The following is a 19,144-nucleotide window of genomic DNA, read 5'->3' on the forward strand; positions in this document are numbered from 1 at the left end:
CACCACGACCAAACAGATATGTGGTCTTTTTTTTAGATATGTGTGTTCTGAAGGATAAGATATAGTCCCCTTGCCCTTCCTATTCTTATCTTATAACAAAAGACGACGTTGGAGAGGTTATGGAAGGAGAATTCTCTTTCTGAACTTCCATTCTTCAACCATTAAAGGTTGATAGCACAGCTGTAAACTTTTCAATTTTTTCCTGTTTATGGGGAGCAGACAATTCGCTATTTTAACGAAATCTAGTCAATCCACAAAAAGGTGACAGCCCTAGCAGAGGGGGGAGTATCATGGTGGAGAGGTAGGGTAGAGAATGGTGTGGCGCTAATAGTAATTTATTCAATATGTCAACTGACTACGAAATTAAGTTTAACATTGCTATAAAGGTTATTGTATTTCAATTTGCATTTGTAACCTAACATCGGAAAATTAATAGAAAAATACTAAAAAGAAAGCGCGATGGAAGAAAATATAGTACATGCTCTAAAATATACATATATTTATATTATGACTAGTGGATATATATAAAAAACTTAATTAGTGTAAATAGGCTACACTAATTAAGTGTTCAGACGATGTTCTATACGTATGCCAAATTTAATCGAGATCCATTCAGCTGATCTAGAGATATCTTCAAACACGCATCCATCCATCCACATCACATCCATCTAAACATACACATTTATAATTAGTAGTAAGTTAAATAAAAAGCAGCTCTTCAAAGCATAAATTTGAAAAAAAAAATCCTATATCCCTCTCCTGGCTCTAAGCTACCTCATCGCCAATTTTCGGACATATCGGTAAAGCCGTTCTTGAATTATAAATAGTGCAACTAAAAAAACTTTATTTTATATACATAGATGTATCTAATCACCTTTATTAAGTAAACCACAAACCAAAATTTTATGCACGATATTTCAATATGCCACACAAAACTACGAAGATATTAAATAAATACATAATGTATATATACTTACTTAATCTTCTCGTTAACAGTAAATAGAGATTAATTATGAATACTAAACAAGACTTAATTAAATAATCCTTGTTTACATTAAAGCCGCTTTATTTATTCAAACGTAAAACTTCAAACGATAACGCAGCGTCTATTATTTAAGTTCAACATTTACTTGCTTAATAAATCTTTCGTAAATCTAAAATCAGTTTCCAATACCTTAACCGAACTTTTAAAAATATCTTTATGTTTTAAAAGAGTACATATTTAACAATTATTTGAATTAAACCAATGAAAAGAATACGATATTTAGATGAATGAATAGATAGATGGATTTGTTTGAAGCTATCTCTAGAACGGCTGAACGGAACTCTGTTATATTTGGCATACATATAGAACATAGTCTGAAAGAACACATAGGAACACAATCATGTTTTCCTAACCGTACCTGGACGGAGTCGCGGGCAACAGTTAGTCTACCATAAATAATAACTATAACCCATTTTCAAAGTGATTTACATCAGTCATATCCGGTTCATAGTTTTGACACATTACAAATACGACCTTGACGATAATGTTCTGTATTCCAGACGTGTAGCGGCCTTGTTAAGTTAACACATATTTGTCGTGATCTTAATGTTATTGTTTACTTTGAACTCGTTAAAGCAAGCAGTATCAAAGAATAAGTAGTAATAATGTCCAACAGAGTAGAAAAGTACTAGAAATTGATTTATTATGAGAAATATGCTATTTAAGTAAGCAATAAATAACTATGAGTACGACAGATAGTCATTAGATAAAATAGTGGTAGTTTAGATTTTTCATACTAATCTACACTACTCATCCTTAGTGATAATTACTCTGTTTGCATGTTTGTCCTTGTGTGCTTTCAGATTTAATTCTTCCTATAACTAAAACTATGGAGGACAAGTTATAAGACCTACTCTACCATTTTGTTAATATTAATTATATCCCCAGTATGAGTAGAAGAAATGAGAAGAAGTATATTACTTTATCAATAAACATTTGGGAAAAGCCAATAGCCTAATGGTTAAGGTTAAGAGATCTGATCACGAGGTCATGGATTTGAATCCCGCTGTGTGACTATTGTCTTGAAGTAACACAAGGTAGAGCTAGGGAAATGGTTAAAAGAAATATTATGCAAGGAGACAATTTCTTTTCTTTAGGTTTAATGGTGAACATTAAAGAAACATAATATATGTTTATGTTTACGTCTATTATATATTTAAAATTTAATTAAGGCTTTATGAAAGAAAATGACTGCAATAATACAATATTTTTTATTTATGTTTCATTATACATCACCATATGGTCCAAAACAAATTTACTTATTTCAAATAGTCACGTCGATGTCAGCTTACACAAGTTAGGCCAGGCCTTAGTTAACCATGCTGGCCCAGGGCGAGTTGTCCGCTGTGTTCAAAAGTCTTGCTATTATTGGTCTTACAGGCATGCCCTGACAGTGTAGCCTCACCAACAGGACAACCTGAGACTGATCAAAATTTTCCCTCGCGCTTACGTCTACCCTTCGAATGCGTTAGTGAAAGAGAAAGATGTGAATATGTTACGTGATAGAAAGAGAGCGAAGAAGGAATAACAAAGTAGAGCGGACAGTGTTAAACATTTTATAGTTAAGAAAATTCAGTCTCTGAGAGGGTGATATTCAACTTCGCTCCTTTTATTTTATAATTTCCGAAAAAAATTGATAACTCTTTTTACTAAAGCATATAAGTACACTTTAAAATAAACGACAATAAACCTATCTTATATAACAATTACTTTCTTCATTCCCACGCTTCCCGCGTAAAGATTGGAGATAACCTAAAATATTTATTTACATAACAAGACTACATTATTAACCAAACAGCGGAAGTTAAGTAACAATGCAACTTCTAATTAAGCTGACTTAATTACTATGTATTTTCATTAACAATGACAGATTAAGTGACGCTAAATTCACTCGGACTTTACTATAGTTAAAGTTTTGGTTAGTGAGACTACTAAACGATGCGCGTAAAAATGTTTCCAACGCATTAAATTTAGTGACTTTGTTTCGTTTTTCGATTGATTAATAGTTTTTTTTATCAAGACAAATAAGTAAAAGTATATGTCATGTTTTATTTAACAGTATAAAAATTATTTATTTTATTATTAGAATAGGATTTTTTTTGTTTTGTGAATGAAGATATAAATAGGTTTCTGGAAGTTAATTGTAAAGTAGCATAGGATATTTTTTTTAATTTATAAATAAGTCTTGTATTGTTCAAAATTACTTATCGTGTATAAACTAACTTAACATTAAAAGTATGTATGCTTTTAGTAAAGGCTATTTCAATATTCGAGGTGTCGCGTCTGTGTTTCACCTCGGTATCGTTCCTAATCTATGTTCAGTGGTGAGCTCGCTCAGTCCGGGTCGGCGCGGCATCGGAGACCCGCGTTTCAGCGTTTTTCAGCTGAATTTCACCTGAAGTGTGCGTGTTGCACTGTGCAGTGTAGTGACTAAATACGGATTACTGTCGTGCACTGAGTAAGTTTTTTTTGTAGAATTTTTGTTAATAGTTTTTTATGTTTAATTAATTAATTTCGGAAGTATGATTATTATTTTAAGGATTGGATAATTAATTTTCATAATACAATATTTTATATGAATGTAATTTTAATATAATGCAATTTATTTCGGAAAAAAATACATTGATTTTTATAAATTAAACGAAATTGACGGATTATATTTTGATATTAAGATACATAGTTAAAGGGATTTTTTATTTTTTCCTTTAAAAATAATAACTTTCGTATAGATTATTTAAGTTGAATGTTACATATATTCTTTTTTAAGCATTTAATACTATTTAATGGAAAAAAATTTACGATTTTACGTGATTTAGTAGCGATAGCCCAGTGGTTACGTGGCTCGACATTGGATGAGTATCGGATCGAATCCTAGACATGTGTCTGTACACTATATTATTGTTAATACGACCGAACTTTTATTTAATAAAACAAATATATTCGTAAAATAATCCCGCTTAATAATACTGTATTGGCCCGTGATAATACTTGATGAATTTGTATTGCAAAATTCCAAATATTTTACGTCTGATTTTTAGCACAGCTCTTTGTAAAACAATGTCTCATTATATCCAGCCTCAAAAGCTTACGAGGACATTCAAGGGATATACAATTAATAGTGCTTGGAAGCAGACATCTATTTCGGCTGATTCCTAACAAGGATACTTATAGAAAGTTTATGTCCTTTAGTTTAACCTCTTTTAGGAAATAACGATCTAAGTTGGTAGTGTGCAGTGGCGTGTTGAGGAGGGATAACATGTGACAAAGACAACTTTAAATATATCTATGGTTAGCTGTCACTTCACAGAATTTAGGTGGCCCTTTTCTATTCACTTACCTTCTCTATGTGCTGTTCCTGTCCTTGACCTTCTCAAGTGGGATCGCACACCAAGTTTTTGGCTTCCAGATCGATCTATCTTCTATTGTTATCCCCTTCTTAATCATTGCCACTTTCACAATTAACCGCTAACCATTTTATTTTGCTCATCTGTTTTGTAATTTTAATACCATCACATTCTTCCGAACATTACTTTTCCCGTTTTTGTTGTGTTCAAAAAGTGTTTCCCCTGTAAACAGGTCCTTTTTACAAAGGAAACACGAATATAATCAAATAGAACGCAAAGAAAATAATACATTAACGCAAGAAATGTATTGTTATCGTTTGTTGGATATTATTTTTATTATTTCTTACTGACATTGAAATATTGTGAACCTTTCTATATTCCTAGTTGTTTATGTTTGTCTAAATTATCTATTACCTAAATTATATGTTATCTTATCTAACAGTGTTAGAGCCCGCTTTAACATCTTCGCACGAATCGGCCCGGCTCGCCCGGTGAAATACCACGACCACACAGAAGACAGGCGTGAAGTGGAAGCAATTCCGCGTTTCGTCTGATGAGTGTGCGTCCCGGTGGCCTAATTTAGTCCTCTTTCCCTTCCCACCCTTTATCTTATAAGGAAAGGATGGGAAGAGGAAGTGGACTTTTCGGATGAGGGGATGCATGGAATGGAAATTTTTTTCTTTCTGTGCATCCTCTTCTCCGTCGATTAAAGGTAGGCAACGCATGCAATTGCGTATGTCTATGGGCAACGGTCACTTCGCTATTTCAGCGATTTCAGGTGGCCGCTCGCTCGTTTGCCACCTTATGATTTAAAAAATAATCTATGCATATTGTAGACCGTCAATTCTGAACTAAACAAATTCAAAGAGATAATTGTGTAAGTCAATTCGACAACTATGTGCGCTAATTTTACTTTGACGGACATTTTTACTTTTGAGTACTTACTTGATCTATTTATACCTTTAAATTAATTTTATTTGCTAACGTTACAACTGTAAAATGTTAATTATAATAGATGAATATGGGGTAGGTTTTTGTATGTGTTAAATCGAACGAGGAATTAATTTATTCGTCTCTCTCTCTCATATAAAATATAACGTTCTATCGCAACTTGGACCAAGTTATTATAAAAATAATAAGAGTCAATTCTATAGAAGTCAGTAGACGAAGCCTGTCTGCTGATTTAATTGAGTCGCAGCGAAAACTTACTGTGTATTTATATTTTCTTAAAGATTGTCAATTCTTATTTTAATTCTCATCAAATAACTATGGCCTAATCACCCTCAACTCAGGGTAGGCTCCGAGCCCCTCGGTGGGGACGTATAGTGAGCTGATGATGATGTTGAAATAACTACTAGATTCTCTTTGATCTCTCGATATAATTTGGTATAAAATCGATTATTTTATAAAACAATCCTATTAAAATATCAAAATATTCTTGTATTTCCTTATTTAAAGTAAGAAATCAAAGCAATTTCAGTTAAATATTGTTACCTATATTAGAGTCTGTCATTAAATGGGAATAAAATACAAGTGGTCCTAGAAAGGGCCGAAATCCCTCGCTAAGCCTCCAATAATTGTCCCTAAGGGCCCTCGAGGCAACAATTTGAAATAGGCTACAGACCATTAATGATTGTAATTGAAATTCTACAATTATGTAAAGTCTCGAGTAAATTAAAGTCTACTTCCACTAACTGTGGAGTTCGTTTAAATGGTTTGTCAAATTAAAATTTGAAAAAAAAATCCAGCAAAATCAATTACTGAAAAAAAAATCTTTATTTTTTGGCTACTATTACTAGATGTCATTCTACTCTGTAAATAAAAATTAATGCTCAAATTTAGGATTCTCTACTTCTTTTGTCTTTAACGTTTCAAAGCGTACGATAAGTTCAAATATTGTAATTATTTTTTAAGGAAGAATATGCCAAATAAACTTACCTATAACCTATTTAATTGCTAGCTTAAGAAAAGTATTTTCTAGTATATTGATTACTCGATGGTAAAGTTCTGCGCGAGTGTGCAAAGAAAGATTATATTCCGTACTTTTTTGTATTTTAACGAAATTGAGTTTACACTTAACGCGGCAATAAATTACCTTTGAAGATCCCGAGTTTAAGGTGAGTTTTACTTCGATTACGATATTTCATACGAAACTTCTGAGAAGCCATCAAACTTTGAAAACATTAAATTATATTTGATCTATATCTATATTAATAAAATAGGAGTGTCTGAATGTATCCTTGCCATTTAATATAAAAAAATCTAATATCGAAAAATAATATTTTATTAGGTACATCATGTATTTGCGTTGCTGATAACAAAAAACAATTTTGTAAAACCTTTGTTTGTACACTGTTTGTGTGTTTGTCCGCAAATCCGCATAATGTTCCGGGTAATTTCCGAAGCTGATGGGCCGATTTGATAGGACTTTGGCTTGAAGGTAGCTGATGGATGCTGGCTTATTATACACTCTTTTGCTTACGTAGTCGCTGGCGACAGCTAGTCAATACATAAGAGTACAAATACTTCTTCGATATTATATAGCTTACTTAACTTTTGCTAATTTCTTTTTTGTACTACTTTATATTTGTGGCATTAAGCAGTTATTCTATTCTAATTTATTTATCTTATATATAAAATTCTCGTGTCGCAATTTCATTCCCATATTCTTCCTAAACGGCTTGACCGATTCTCATGAAATTTCGTGAGCATATTGAGTAGGTCTGAGAATCGGCCAACATCTATTTTTAATCCCGCGCTGACGGAGTCGCGGGCAACCGTTAGTATACTATATTTTTCGGTTCTTCTAATTTAATTCGTTGTTAAGAATATTATCAGTTATTTTGTAAATAAATAAGTTGAAAGAACTAATTTAATATTTACTCCTTAAGAGGTTTTGCACTAAAAGTCTTATTTAACAAGATTAAACCGCAGACTCAGTAAACAGCTTCGCTTTGCTCTCAATAAACACTTTAATATGTCTCTACTTAAACTTTACTTAAGTAACTTTTTAAACTTTCTCATCTAATTTTGGCAAGTAATGGAAATAAATGCTTTTTACTATTAAGGATTTTTTTTTACTAAATTTAAAGCCTATTTTCATATACAGATAAAAAAAGTCGCAGTAATTCAGAGATGAAAGTATTTATGTTTTCTTTTGCTGATTAATTTTGGATTCCAGTACAAAACAAGCAAAATCTTTACTATTCTTACTAATCATAAATGCGAATTAAATTATTCAAACTTTCGTGAGACATTATACTAAACTGATTTCGCGGACGCGGTCCAGTGAGCTGGGCGCCGCGTCCGCGAAATAATACCAGTACCACTCATCCTGATGAAGGGCCCCCGATGGGCTCGAAACTAGTCGGTGCCGCCACCGGACGAATATACGGCAGTGTTTAGCCGTTTTTATATATCATTTTATAAATGCGAATGCTTAGATGGATAGACTTTTGTGTGTAGGTATCTTCAAAACAGCTGCACGGATCTCGATGAAATTTGGCATACGTATAGAACATAATCTGGTAGAATACATAGGCTACTAACTAAGTTTCTTTTTAATTTTACGCGGACGAAGTAACGGGTGACAGTTAGTATTAGTAAAGTCAGACAAATCATAGAAAAATGTAATAAAAATTACATTGCTAGATGTATCATCGCATACAAAAGCTTTGTTATAATTCCCCGGACACGTCTAATCCTATCTTGACCCGGTACAAAGGATTATGCTTTGATTACACGACATTATAGTGCAGTGGCATAACTCAGGTATCACAATTACAATTGTTATTCTGAACTTATATGTACTTTTGTTTCCATTGTCGCGCGATAAATCAACATGTTTCGGACCTTTGTAAGCTTTAAATTAGGATTGATTATACCTTAATCAACCACACTTAAAATAATATTTTTTATATAATTCTCGTATCACAATGTTAGTTACCATACTCCTACAAAACAGCTTGACCGATTTAACACGCTATATAAGTAACCTATGTCTTCGTCCGGACTATGTTCTATATCTATGCCAAATTTCAACGAGATCCTTGCAGCCGTTCAAGAGATATCTTCGACCAAACATCCATCCATCCATCCAAACATTCGCATTTATAATATTAGTAAGATTACTATTTATTTTATTAGAAAATATTCATTGAACGTTGTCTCCGTAAAATGTGCCGGTAAGAAATCTGCTGATACATTAGCATGAGAAACGATCACACTATTTCTCAATTCAATATTTATGAATATCGCGGCAACGGCTCTGGGCACACCGCTCGCGGCTCTCGGCAAGACGAATACATTATCTTAAAATGCTTCATTTTATGTCCCGAACAAAACTTCCATTTTATTCCCTTTCAGCGAACCAAAACTTACTTTGTTAAAGTCTACATCGCTTGGGATAAAGATTTTGCTTTTTACGACATTAAATAAGTATATTCATAGAACTTGAATATTAACTTTCTTATATAAATGTATGTCGAATGTCTCGAGGGAAACTCAGACACAATAGCTCATTTTTTTTACTGTACGTGTCGACTACAGTTACATTTGTATTGGTACAAATTGAATATTTTTATTGATTTCGTGGCGATAGCGAATCGACCACTGCCCAATGACATACATAATTGCCAATGTGTTTGCCTACCTTTAATCGACGGAGGAGAGAGCGTAGAAAAGGAGAATTTTTCCCCTTCCGATCCTTTCCTTATGCGGTGTGAGATGGAAAAGGAAGAAGATCTAAAAATAAGACTCCGGAATACATTCATTAGACGAACGCGGATTACGCCCACTTGACGCCAGTCTTCTGTGTGGTCGTGGCATTACACCGGTCCAGCCGGCTCGTTCGTGCAACAGATAACTTAACGCTGGCGTTTCATAGCAATAGGTGTTAATACTTTTGTCACAGCAGTGTAAATCTACGGTTATATGAATGTATATATATCCTAATATTGATTCACTGTTTTGATATCAGGTGAGAAAACTATTCTGAGTTTCAAAATATTTGTAGTAAAATTACGAAACTTTAAATGTAAGAGTTAAAGAGACATCAAGGTCGTCGTATTTCTCAGGAGGCCAATTTAGAATTTTGGCTCGACTAATAAATAAAGCAATAAAATGCTAGTTAGGTTTACTAACTACACGTGCGTATGTAGTTATAAATATTTAAATTGTAATACAAGAGGGAGACTAGCGTTTTAGAATGTTCAATTTAATATTTCCTACATTAAGTAAAAGCAAAATCGAAAAGTTCTGAATATCAGTTTCATCTTAAGGTACGCGTCCATTAGCCAACACCGGTCGCACCGCACTCACGGATTAAATAGATTTGCATTGTCTTTAGATGCGGGCGGCACGGATGATAACGTAACACTATATGAAATTAAACAAAGCGAACTTAAATCTGTTGCGGCTGTGCGGTGCGTCCGACGCGTGCCAATGGACGCGTATCTTTATTCACCAATGTCCGCAGACAAGTAAGATATCGTAATTATGCAGTATAATTTTGTAGTATCACAGATAAATAAAACAATACATAAACATAACTGAATATTTTAGACGAAAATTAAAATCCCTTACCAAGTCTGTCAGTCGCCGTTTAGTCACTTAAATTTGCATGCTTTCATAGAGAAATTAGATTCATCCCGTCCGTCCGTCCGTGAAAGGTTTGGACCGAGCCGTATTTGAAAATTCAATTGAAAACTGTTAACCGCCATTTACGCTTACGATAAAAGCTAAAAGTTTGAAATCGAAAATTACAGTTTAAAAACAGGCGAGATGAGAGTTATAAATAACCGTTATTAAGATAGATCTAAAAAGTATTTTATTTTGATTCCTTTGGATAAAACATACGAGTATAAAATTATAACAATGTTTAAAAATAGAGCATCATTTTTTTATCACTATTGAGATCTAGCGGATAAATTCAAACCAAATTGATGAAAAAAACACGGATAAATAATAAAGGTTGATGTCGTTTCTCGATTGTTTTATTTGTATAAAGCTAAAGAATGTGCTAGAGAATGTTTTCAGCATTTGAAATCAACTATCAATGTGTTCGTAGTTGTGATCGAATCGCACCAGATGTTAAAGTTTTTCTCACGCACACTCCAAGGTAAAACTAAAAAGCTTTTCAATGTTTGAATCACGGATTCGACAGCTTTCCAAACTAGAATAAAGCTACAGTACGAATCTAATCCTAGTTTCCCTAATAAATCTTACTAATATCATAAATGCGAATGTTTAGATGGAGGGATGTTTGTTTGAAAGTATCTCCAAAACGGCTGAACGGATCTCGATGATTTTTTGGTATACATATAGAACATAGCCTGAAATAACACATAGGCTACTTATGTTTTTTTTTATAATTCCGTAGTCCTTCGTTAAAGTACTTAAATAAAATTTTCATATTATTTGTACATGCTGTACACTGCGTTACTTATGACAAATATTTAGCTGTCTGTCAAATTGTCCGTATGTCTCTGTCTATCCGTAAATCCACGTTAATAATTGGTCCTAATAAATATACTAAAATAGGTGGACCGATTCTTGAAATATATATTTTATTTGTAACTAATGGTGAGTTATTGTTACTGTACAATATTAATATTTATCCAAGGAAAGGCAGGCACAAACAACTTGTATCATAAAAACGAGATAATAACAAAATATAGTATTCAATAATAATAAAATAAGAGTAATTGATGTACTCTTTTAATAAATGCATAGTCGTAAATAAACTTTGCAATGCGAGTTATATGTGTTTGGTTTATAAACCAAAATCTAAATTGGTTTATCGTTGCGTAGGTTTAAACCTGTTTAAATTTACCTTTGATTTCATACATTACATTTATTTGATACGCTTAACAAAGTCAATGAAATAAATTGTATACATTAAATTCTCTACATTAAAAAAATGGCTGTTAGTATGAAAAATATAAAAGCGTTATCTTTTTCGTAATAAACTGAAACAATGGCTCGGAGCGCGGCAATTCTATTCAAACGATGAATTTATATTATCGCTTTTTGTATTTTGTATTAAAATTACAACACAATAATGCTAAAACAATTAATTAGGACATGCAGGGTCGGCGTTAGGATAGAGCGCCCTGGGCGTTGGACAGAAAGGGATGCCACACGTCTGCGAATTACACATTCGACGCAGAATTCTCGCCCAGGGCGGTAAAGTAAAACCGTTACTGATGACAAGTAATTAAAGTGACCCACTTTATTCATTTGGATGTTAACATAATTATTTATCAATTTTATGTTGTTTACGTAAAAAAAAACTGAATTTTGCACTTAAGGGAGTGTAATCAGGTTTGTAAAGTGTCTTTCCTTTTAACATCAATTTTTGTAATCGAATAAAGAAAGCCGTCTGTAAAAGCTAAAGTAAGTTTTTAACATCGATATGATTTATGAAATTATAAACAATTTTACTATATAAAAATAAAAACATTTTGGTCGTTGGTAAGTTCTATTTGAACTTGACACTGTTTAGATAAATCTTATTTTGGGATTATTATTCTATGCTACTGTATTTTTAGGGTTTCGTACCTCAGAGGAAAAAAACAGACCCTTATAGGATCATTTTGTTGTCCGTCCGTCCGTCTGCCAAGACCCTTTTTTTATATGAAAATAAACTTGTCCGATATGTCGATTGTAACACCTTTAGCTAAAAGTAATTATGTATTTATAACAGTTAAAGTTACTCGTAGTCGTTATAATAATAAAAGTCACACAAACTCCTTTGTAGTTTATCTTATAAAAGAAAAAGTTAAAGACATAAAAGATCTATCATCCCGCATACTCATTGGGGACAGTTTGCTCCAATTTAACATTTGGCAAAGGTCCTTGAGCCCAGCGGAGCGACAAATTAACACAAACTTTCGTATGAAAATTAATTAGAAGCTTTTGCAATAACTCCTAAGTTAGCTATTTGACCTACAAACACATCCATTAAGGACCAGGCTGTCATAAATTTCCAGAGGTTTGGCAAATGTTGCGCAGTTTGATATTTAGGGATGTTGTTCGTTTACATATGCGTTGCTTACCCTTATCGCAAACTTTGTTGAAGGGAATCATTTGTTTTATTGAAGTGACATTACACTGTTCTAATTTACGCTGTCGGGTAACGTTGACTAATCGTAGGTTTCCACTGGCAAAACATATACAAAAACATTAAAGTATGGAATATTTTCTTACGATTGTTAGGGCCCAAGATATTTACACTAAAAAATATTATAGATATTCAATTATTTTTAATAGTTACATCCTTAACATTTTTATGTGAGTATATCGGCCTTGTTCGAACGAAAGCTACAGAAAGCAGATATAAATAAACCGACGGAACATCGGAAGTTGATAAATATGAAATAACGTTGTCTGTTTATACGAGTATTTTAGTCTACAGGTTACCTATTACGTTGGATGCAACATCGTTATAGTCAGTTTAACAAAATCGTAATAAATTTTTAAAATGATGAAAATGACAATTAAAATAAGGCTAGTTAGAGACAATTTTAATAATTAAATTATTCAAACATTCGTAAGATATTATAATAAACTTATATAAAAACGGCCAAACAATTCGTATATTCGTCCGGTGGCGACACGACTAGTTTCGAGCCCATCATTTATGAATTTGATTCTGATAAATGTATTTAATTAGATGTAACAAATATTAAATACACAGAGCTGACGCTTACCACATTATACCTACAGGATTAAGAGATACAAGGCCGACGCTATGAAATATTACAACTCAATGTATCAAGTTTATGACGATTAAGTTTAACATTTATTACCTCTTTATGTAAATAGACATATTTATTATCGAATACGGCTAAAAGAGAAAATGATAAGGTATTTTTTGAATGTTTGGATTGGACGATAAATTCGAAAAATTTAAAAGCATAAAAAATCTGAATAAACCGTAATTTTGGAGAAAAAAGATAACTTATTAAGATGTATAACATCAAACCTCTATTAATTATTTAACTAATCATTAGTTTGACGATGAAACTACTGCGTTTATAAGAATAAACTTTAGTTTAAAAATATTTCTCCATCGTAAATAAATTTCAAAAGAACCTTATCACCACCTAAAAGGCCGGCAACGTATCTGTGGTTCCTGTGGTATTACTGATGTACATGGACGTCGTTGAACACCTCGGCGTTCGAGCTGCTCGTTTGCCCCTTCTGTTATAAAAAAAACAATATTGAATCATATTCTTAACTGAATTTTGTAATCAACCGTACAATGTTTATCAACAATATTGTATAATAATAAAGTTAACGGCTCAGAAACCATTTTGGTAACTAGATGTTTATGTAATAAAAAATAAAGCTTTATATAGCGGTTGGTAAACGCGGTGTTAAAACTTATAGACCGACCAGATTATTTGACCCGGTGGGCACAACTTACACTAAATTATGATAGCTGATTTACTCTCTCATGTCAATGTCAAAAAAACTTTGACAAGTTCCTTTTAGTCCTATGAGATCTTTGTAAAACAACTATTATATAACGTTATTGCCGTGGGCTTACACTGCCGATATACCCGTATTAAAACATTTTGCTATCTTAAGTTTACCTATGAAAATAAGAGGGATCCCGATGTGTTTTCAGAGAGTATTTTGGATGTGTAAATCCAGAATAGGTAATAATATAATAGGTTAGTAAAGTCAATAAAAAAATCAAAATTATAAATCTTTTAGTTGCTTTTAAGTTAATCTTCATCCTAATTTGAATTATTTTTCTCGGTTGTCAACTTTTACAATAATCAAATTTCATATTAAACAATGTGTTTTAAAATCCAGAAAAAAAAGTAAAGACAATCAACAAATCAAATAAGAAATTTATAAAGATGTATTCACACACACAGAAGTTCTTCCACATAAAAAGTGTCCTAATAAACTCCGACAGCCTTTTTCGCAATTCGTTTTCTTCCTAATGTAATTTGTATGCACACGTGCAAATAAAGGAATGATGTTATTACGTTTTAAGACGTGGACGTAGAACGCTATAATCAGAATACGTCTCAATCATTCTGTTTTATAATACAAGCAAATGAACAAGCAATCACGTACTGCACTGAACACATATACATCTGAAACTAATTACAAGGTTGCAAAATCGTTACTTACCTTTAATGGACTGAGAACATGTCCTGTGCCGAAAAAGGATATTCCCCTTCTCTGTCAAATGCACATTGCCTTCCCCTTTCCATCCTTCGTAGTGGCACCTTGCTCATTTGTCAACATCTATTATTTAAAAAAAGATATATTTTGAATGTGTTTGATTATAATACTATAGAAAGCATTCGAAATTTCTTGCAAAGGATGTTATAATTTGATCCGACATCAAAAAGGAAGAAAATAAAATAATGAAATACACGCGTAAAATAAATTAAATTTTGCCGGAAAGTAAGAAAATAAACATCTATAGGACTAAGTGATTCATTCCTTTGAATTATTCAAGGGATCCTATCACGAAATCTCAATAGGGTGAAAATTGATTTGAAAATGAATGCAGGGATGAAATTTTGAAGATTTATAAAAAGTTCTTAGGAATTTCTTTTATTTATCACACCCCTTGTGTCTATGATAAACTCGTTTACAGTACACATTGCTTTGGTATTTAATGTTCAAATTGTAGTTAACTTTTTTCTAGCTTATGATTCCGTTAGGCGACATATCAAACTATCGTGTAAGTAAAAATGTATAAAAAGAAACGTCGTTTAATTTAACAGCTTAAGAGTACAAAAAAATAGATTTTAACTAAAACTCAATAATGTAAATTGATAGAGACCTGCTATAAATATACTTTTTTTCATAAAAAAGGGTCTTGACAGACAATCGGACGGACAACTAAGTGATCTTATAAGGGTTCCGTTTATTTCCTATGAGGTACGGAACCCTAAAAAGTGTCTAACAACCATTCCTCTCCTTTTGCCACCTACAACGTTGCTGACAGAAAGTAAACACGGAGCGATGTTTTTATTCAAACATAAATCATGTTTTATCAGGATTAAGATATGTTACCTTTGTGAAGTTGAGCGCGCTCTGACGCAAGCGGGATATTGTTACCGTATACTTGAACCTGTATAATTGTATACTTTGTTAATATACTAGCTGTCGCCCGCGACTCCGCCTACATGGATATATAAAAAAACTTAATTAGTGTAGCCTATGTGTTCTTTCAGACTATGTATACGTATGCCAAGCATCCATACATCTAAACATTCGCATTTATAATAGTCGAAATTAAACTAATCGACATCACAGGGAACCGAAGAGCTGGCAGCTATCTCAGACAAAGAATTAGTTTAGCTATCCAAAGGGGAAACGCTGCCAGTATCTTCGGGACCTTGCCTAAAGGGACTCCTTTTAATAATATATTTAAGTAAATTATTCCTTTTTAATATTTTATTTAATATCATAGATTTAAGACTATTCATTAGATTGTTAAATACAAATAATAGTCGTAAGATATTTTTTTTATATACACGAGCGAGTGGCCACCTGAAATCGCTGAAATAGCGAAGTGACCGTTGCCCATGGACATACGCAATTGCATATGCGTTGCCTACCTTTAATCGACGGAGGAGAGGATGCACAGAAAGAAAATAATTTCCCTTTCCATGCATCCTCTCATCCGGAAAGTCCACTTCCACTTCCCATCCTTTCCTTATAAGAAAAAGGGTAGGAAGGGAAAGAGGACTAAATTAAGCCTCCGGGACGCACACTCATCAGACGAAACGCGGAATTGCTTCCACTTTCACCGGGCGAGCCGGGCCAATTCGTGCGAAGATGTTAAAGCGGGCTCTACCACTGTTAGATAAGATGTATTTTAATAAGCATCAAAATAAAAACTTAGATTTAACATTTCCTTACCCTTATCTTAGATATACTCAATATTCTTCTATATAAAATTGATGATGAAATATTAAAAAGGCCGATTAAATAAAAAGTGTCAAGCAAAAATAAACTATTAAATGTAGTTATGTTGCATGGGTCTTTATTTATTCATATAAAAATTGTCTTCTTAAACATACATATCAAACTTTGGAACATAAATAATACATCAACCGATATAAAATGTAGAACACATGTGTATTTTAATCCTACGCGAAAATTACATTCTCGCAATCTGAACCCAAAATATCTACTATAAACAAAATTTTTTACGCGAAAAATATATTTTGACACATAACAAATTATTCGTATGAATTTAACACTTTAAAATATGCATAAAAATGAGCTCTGCTTCTTATAAACATCGTAAATATAATGAAGATATAAAATATTATAGATAATTTATAGCACACGTAAGTCGGGAAAATATTAAGAAGTAGCAAACGTACGAGGAAATTTTATTACGTCTGTAACTGGAACGGACGATTACCTTTTCTAATGTAATAATAAACATCCTATGAATTATTCAAACAATCTAGAGAAGCGACAATATTAAATGGATTCGGGGAGTCTGGATTATTGATAATCTATGGACAATGTTAATAAAAGTGCACATGTGTGCTACTTATAGACACATATATCAATAACTACTGCACTTACAGTTAATTAATCATATAGGAGTCCTTCAACCTTACAAATATTATAAATGCGAATGTGTGGATGGATGTATGGTATCGCTAGAACGGCTGCATGGATTTCGCTGGAATTTAGCATAGATGTAGAACATAGTGTGCAAAAACATATAGGCTACTAATTAAATTTATTATAATTCAACGCGAACGGAGTCGCGGGCGACAGCTAGTGAAAAATAAGTATGACAAATCTACACTGTTGATTTCAGAGTCCAAAATTAATGCTTAAAACATATCGTCATACCTGTTTATCTAAGACAAAACAGGGATAATAATATGTTTTGAATGGGGATTGAACTAAGAAACCCACGGTAAGTGACTCATAAACGACACTTAGCAGTCTTCATTTAAACAAAAGAATACAGGATGATTCATCCAAACTCTATTTATTTAATCTCCGCTACAGTTGCATACAATTTCTATATTTACAATCATAAAGTATCCTAAATGTTGGTATTTCCTGTACATGTAGAAACAAATGAAGATTAACATAAACAACAGAAAACAGATGCAGAAGAGAATATTATAAATTACGGAGACTGCACAATATAAACTTTAATACACATACAAACTGAAATTTATATTATAATACGAATTGCGACATCGTGTTTATCAACGACCATTTCAGTTAACATTGTAATAGGATTTATGTATAATCCACATACTACAACAAAATATTGTTTACAGTCAAAGAAATAAATTCCCTACCCACTAAAATTCTTACAAATATTATAAATGCCAATGTTCAGATGGATGTTTGAAAGTATCTCCAGATCGGCTGAATGGATCTCGATGAAATTTGACATGCATATAGAACATATTCTGGAAGAACACAAATAAATTTGAAGACGGGTAGGAAATAAACTTCCTCATATATTATAAGTCGGAATTATTCTTCGAGTGAACAATGAGACAGAGCCGAAAACAAAAGCTCTGTTGATAGATGTAGAAATAATTTTAAAGCGACTGTTTAGTGCCTATTGTTATTTTAAGGTCTTTCTTATTGAATAAATAAGATATTTAAATATTGTTTCATTTATGTTACTTTACCTACTATGTGTTAAACAAATATGTATAAGAAATATAGATGATAATTAATAACAAACTTAGTGGGAAAAATGTATTTGATTTGAAAATGTTATATTTTCCAGGCTGTCTTAACTGACCACTATTCTCGAAACAATGTCTTCAATATTTATTTCATAAATTCGATTTTCGAACAAAAAAAATATGTATATTTTTTTAATATCTTCAAAAGAATCAAACATACCGGGACTTTAACAAAATAAATATAATGGACGTGAAATAATATAAAATGCAGTCAATCTTTGAATTTAAGAGACAGGACCTGTCCAGCGCGCATCTCTAGACTTGCTTGTGTGCTTGTTTGTAAATTTTTGAATCGAATTCATACAAACTTTCAATTTTACGTAAGTGTCAACTTGGTATTGTCCTGTGTGATTTTTATCATACCTCACAGAGTTTATTTAGTGTAATGGCGGCTCTTCGCCTAGTCCGTTTCTATATAGTCAAAGTTTCGCCCACTCGGCGCGAGGAATGCTAAAAGCGCTCGATCTTCATTCAGTATTGTTTGCTTACACTGAACATTGAAATCTCTATTGCAGCCATCTGCAAATTGAACAGGTCTGCAATATTAAAGCTTTTATTTTATTTCACTCCACTGAAATGTTGAATTCGGCGTTACAAAACTAAGAATACGTTTTAAAATTTGTTCAGAGAATTATTTGTTGAATAACACAAATTTTGTTATGAATAAATCGTCTCAATTTATCATCCAATATAAGGAGGAGTTTCGAAATGTATTACATTGATTATTAAATTTCTTCTTTCTCAGCCATAAGTTGCCCACTGCTGGGCATAGGCCTCCTCCAAAGATCGCCACGATGACCGGTCCTCTGCTACCTGCATCCAGGATGCTCCCGCAACCTTGACCAGGTCATCGGTCCAACTTGCGGGAGGCCTGCCCACGCTACTATTCATTTTAGCTCATCAATAATTTTATAAACTATTGGTCCTTCGAGCCGGACAACTAAAATTATAAACTTCAATCGCCGATCTACATGTTATAAAAATATCACACTATTTCATAATTCTATAGAAACGTAGTATGCGTGACCTTG

General features: G+C 32.6%; 1 protein-coding gene across 1 annotated transcript in view; it reads left to right on the forward strand.

Moving 5' to 3' along the window:
- Positions 1-3,395: 3,395 nt before the first annotated feature.
- Positions 3,396-19,144, forward strand: part of LOC106121795 (neuroglobin) — a 53,671-nt gene continuing 37,922 nt past the window's right edge. Inside the window, exon 1 of the mRNA XM_013317608.1 lies at positions 3,396-3,503. The gene's annotated coding sequence lies outside the window, so the exon portion shown is untranslated. The remainder of the gene's footprint in view (positions 3,504-19,144) is intronic.

The sequence above is a fragment of the Papilio xuthus genome, unplaced genomic scaffold (assembly GCF_000836235.2).
Source record: "Papilio xuthus unplaced genomic scaffold, Pxut_1.1 DF826938.1, whole genome shotgun sequence".
Lineage (NCBI taxonomy): Eukaryota > Metazoa > Arthropoda > Insecta > Lepidoptera > Papilionidae > Papilio > Papilio xuthus.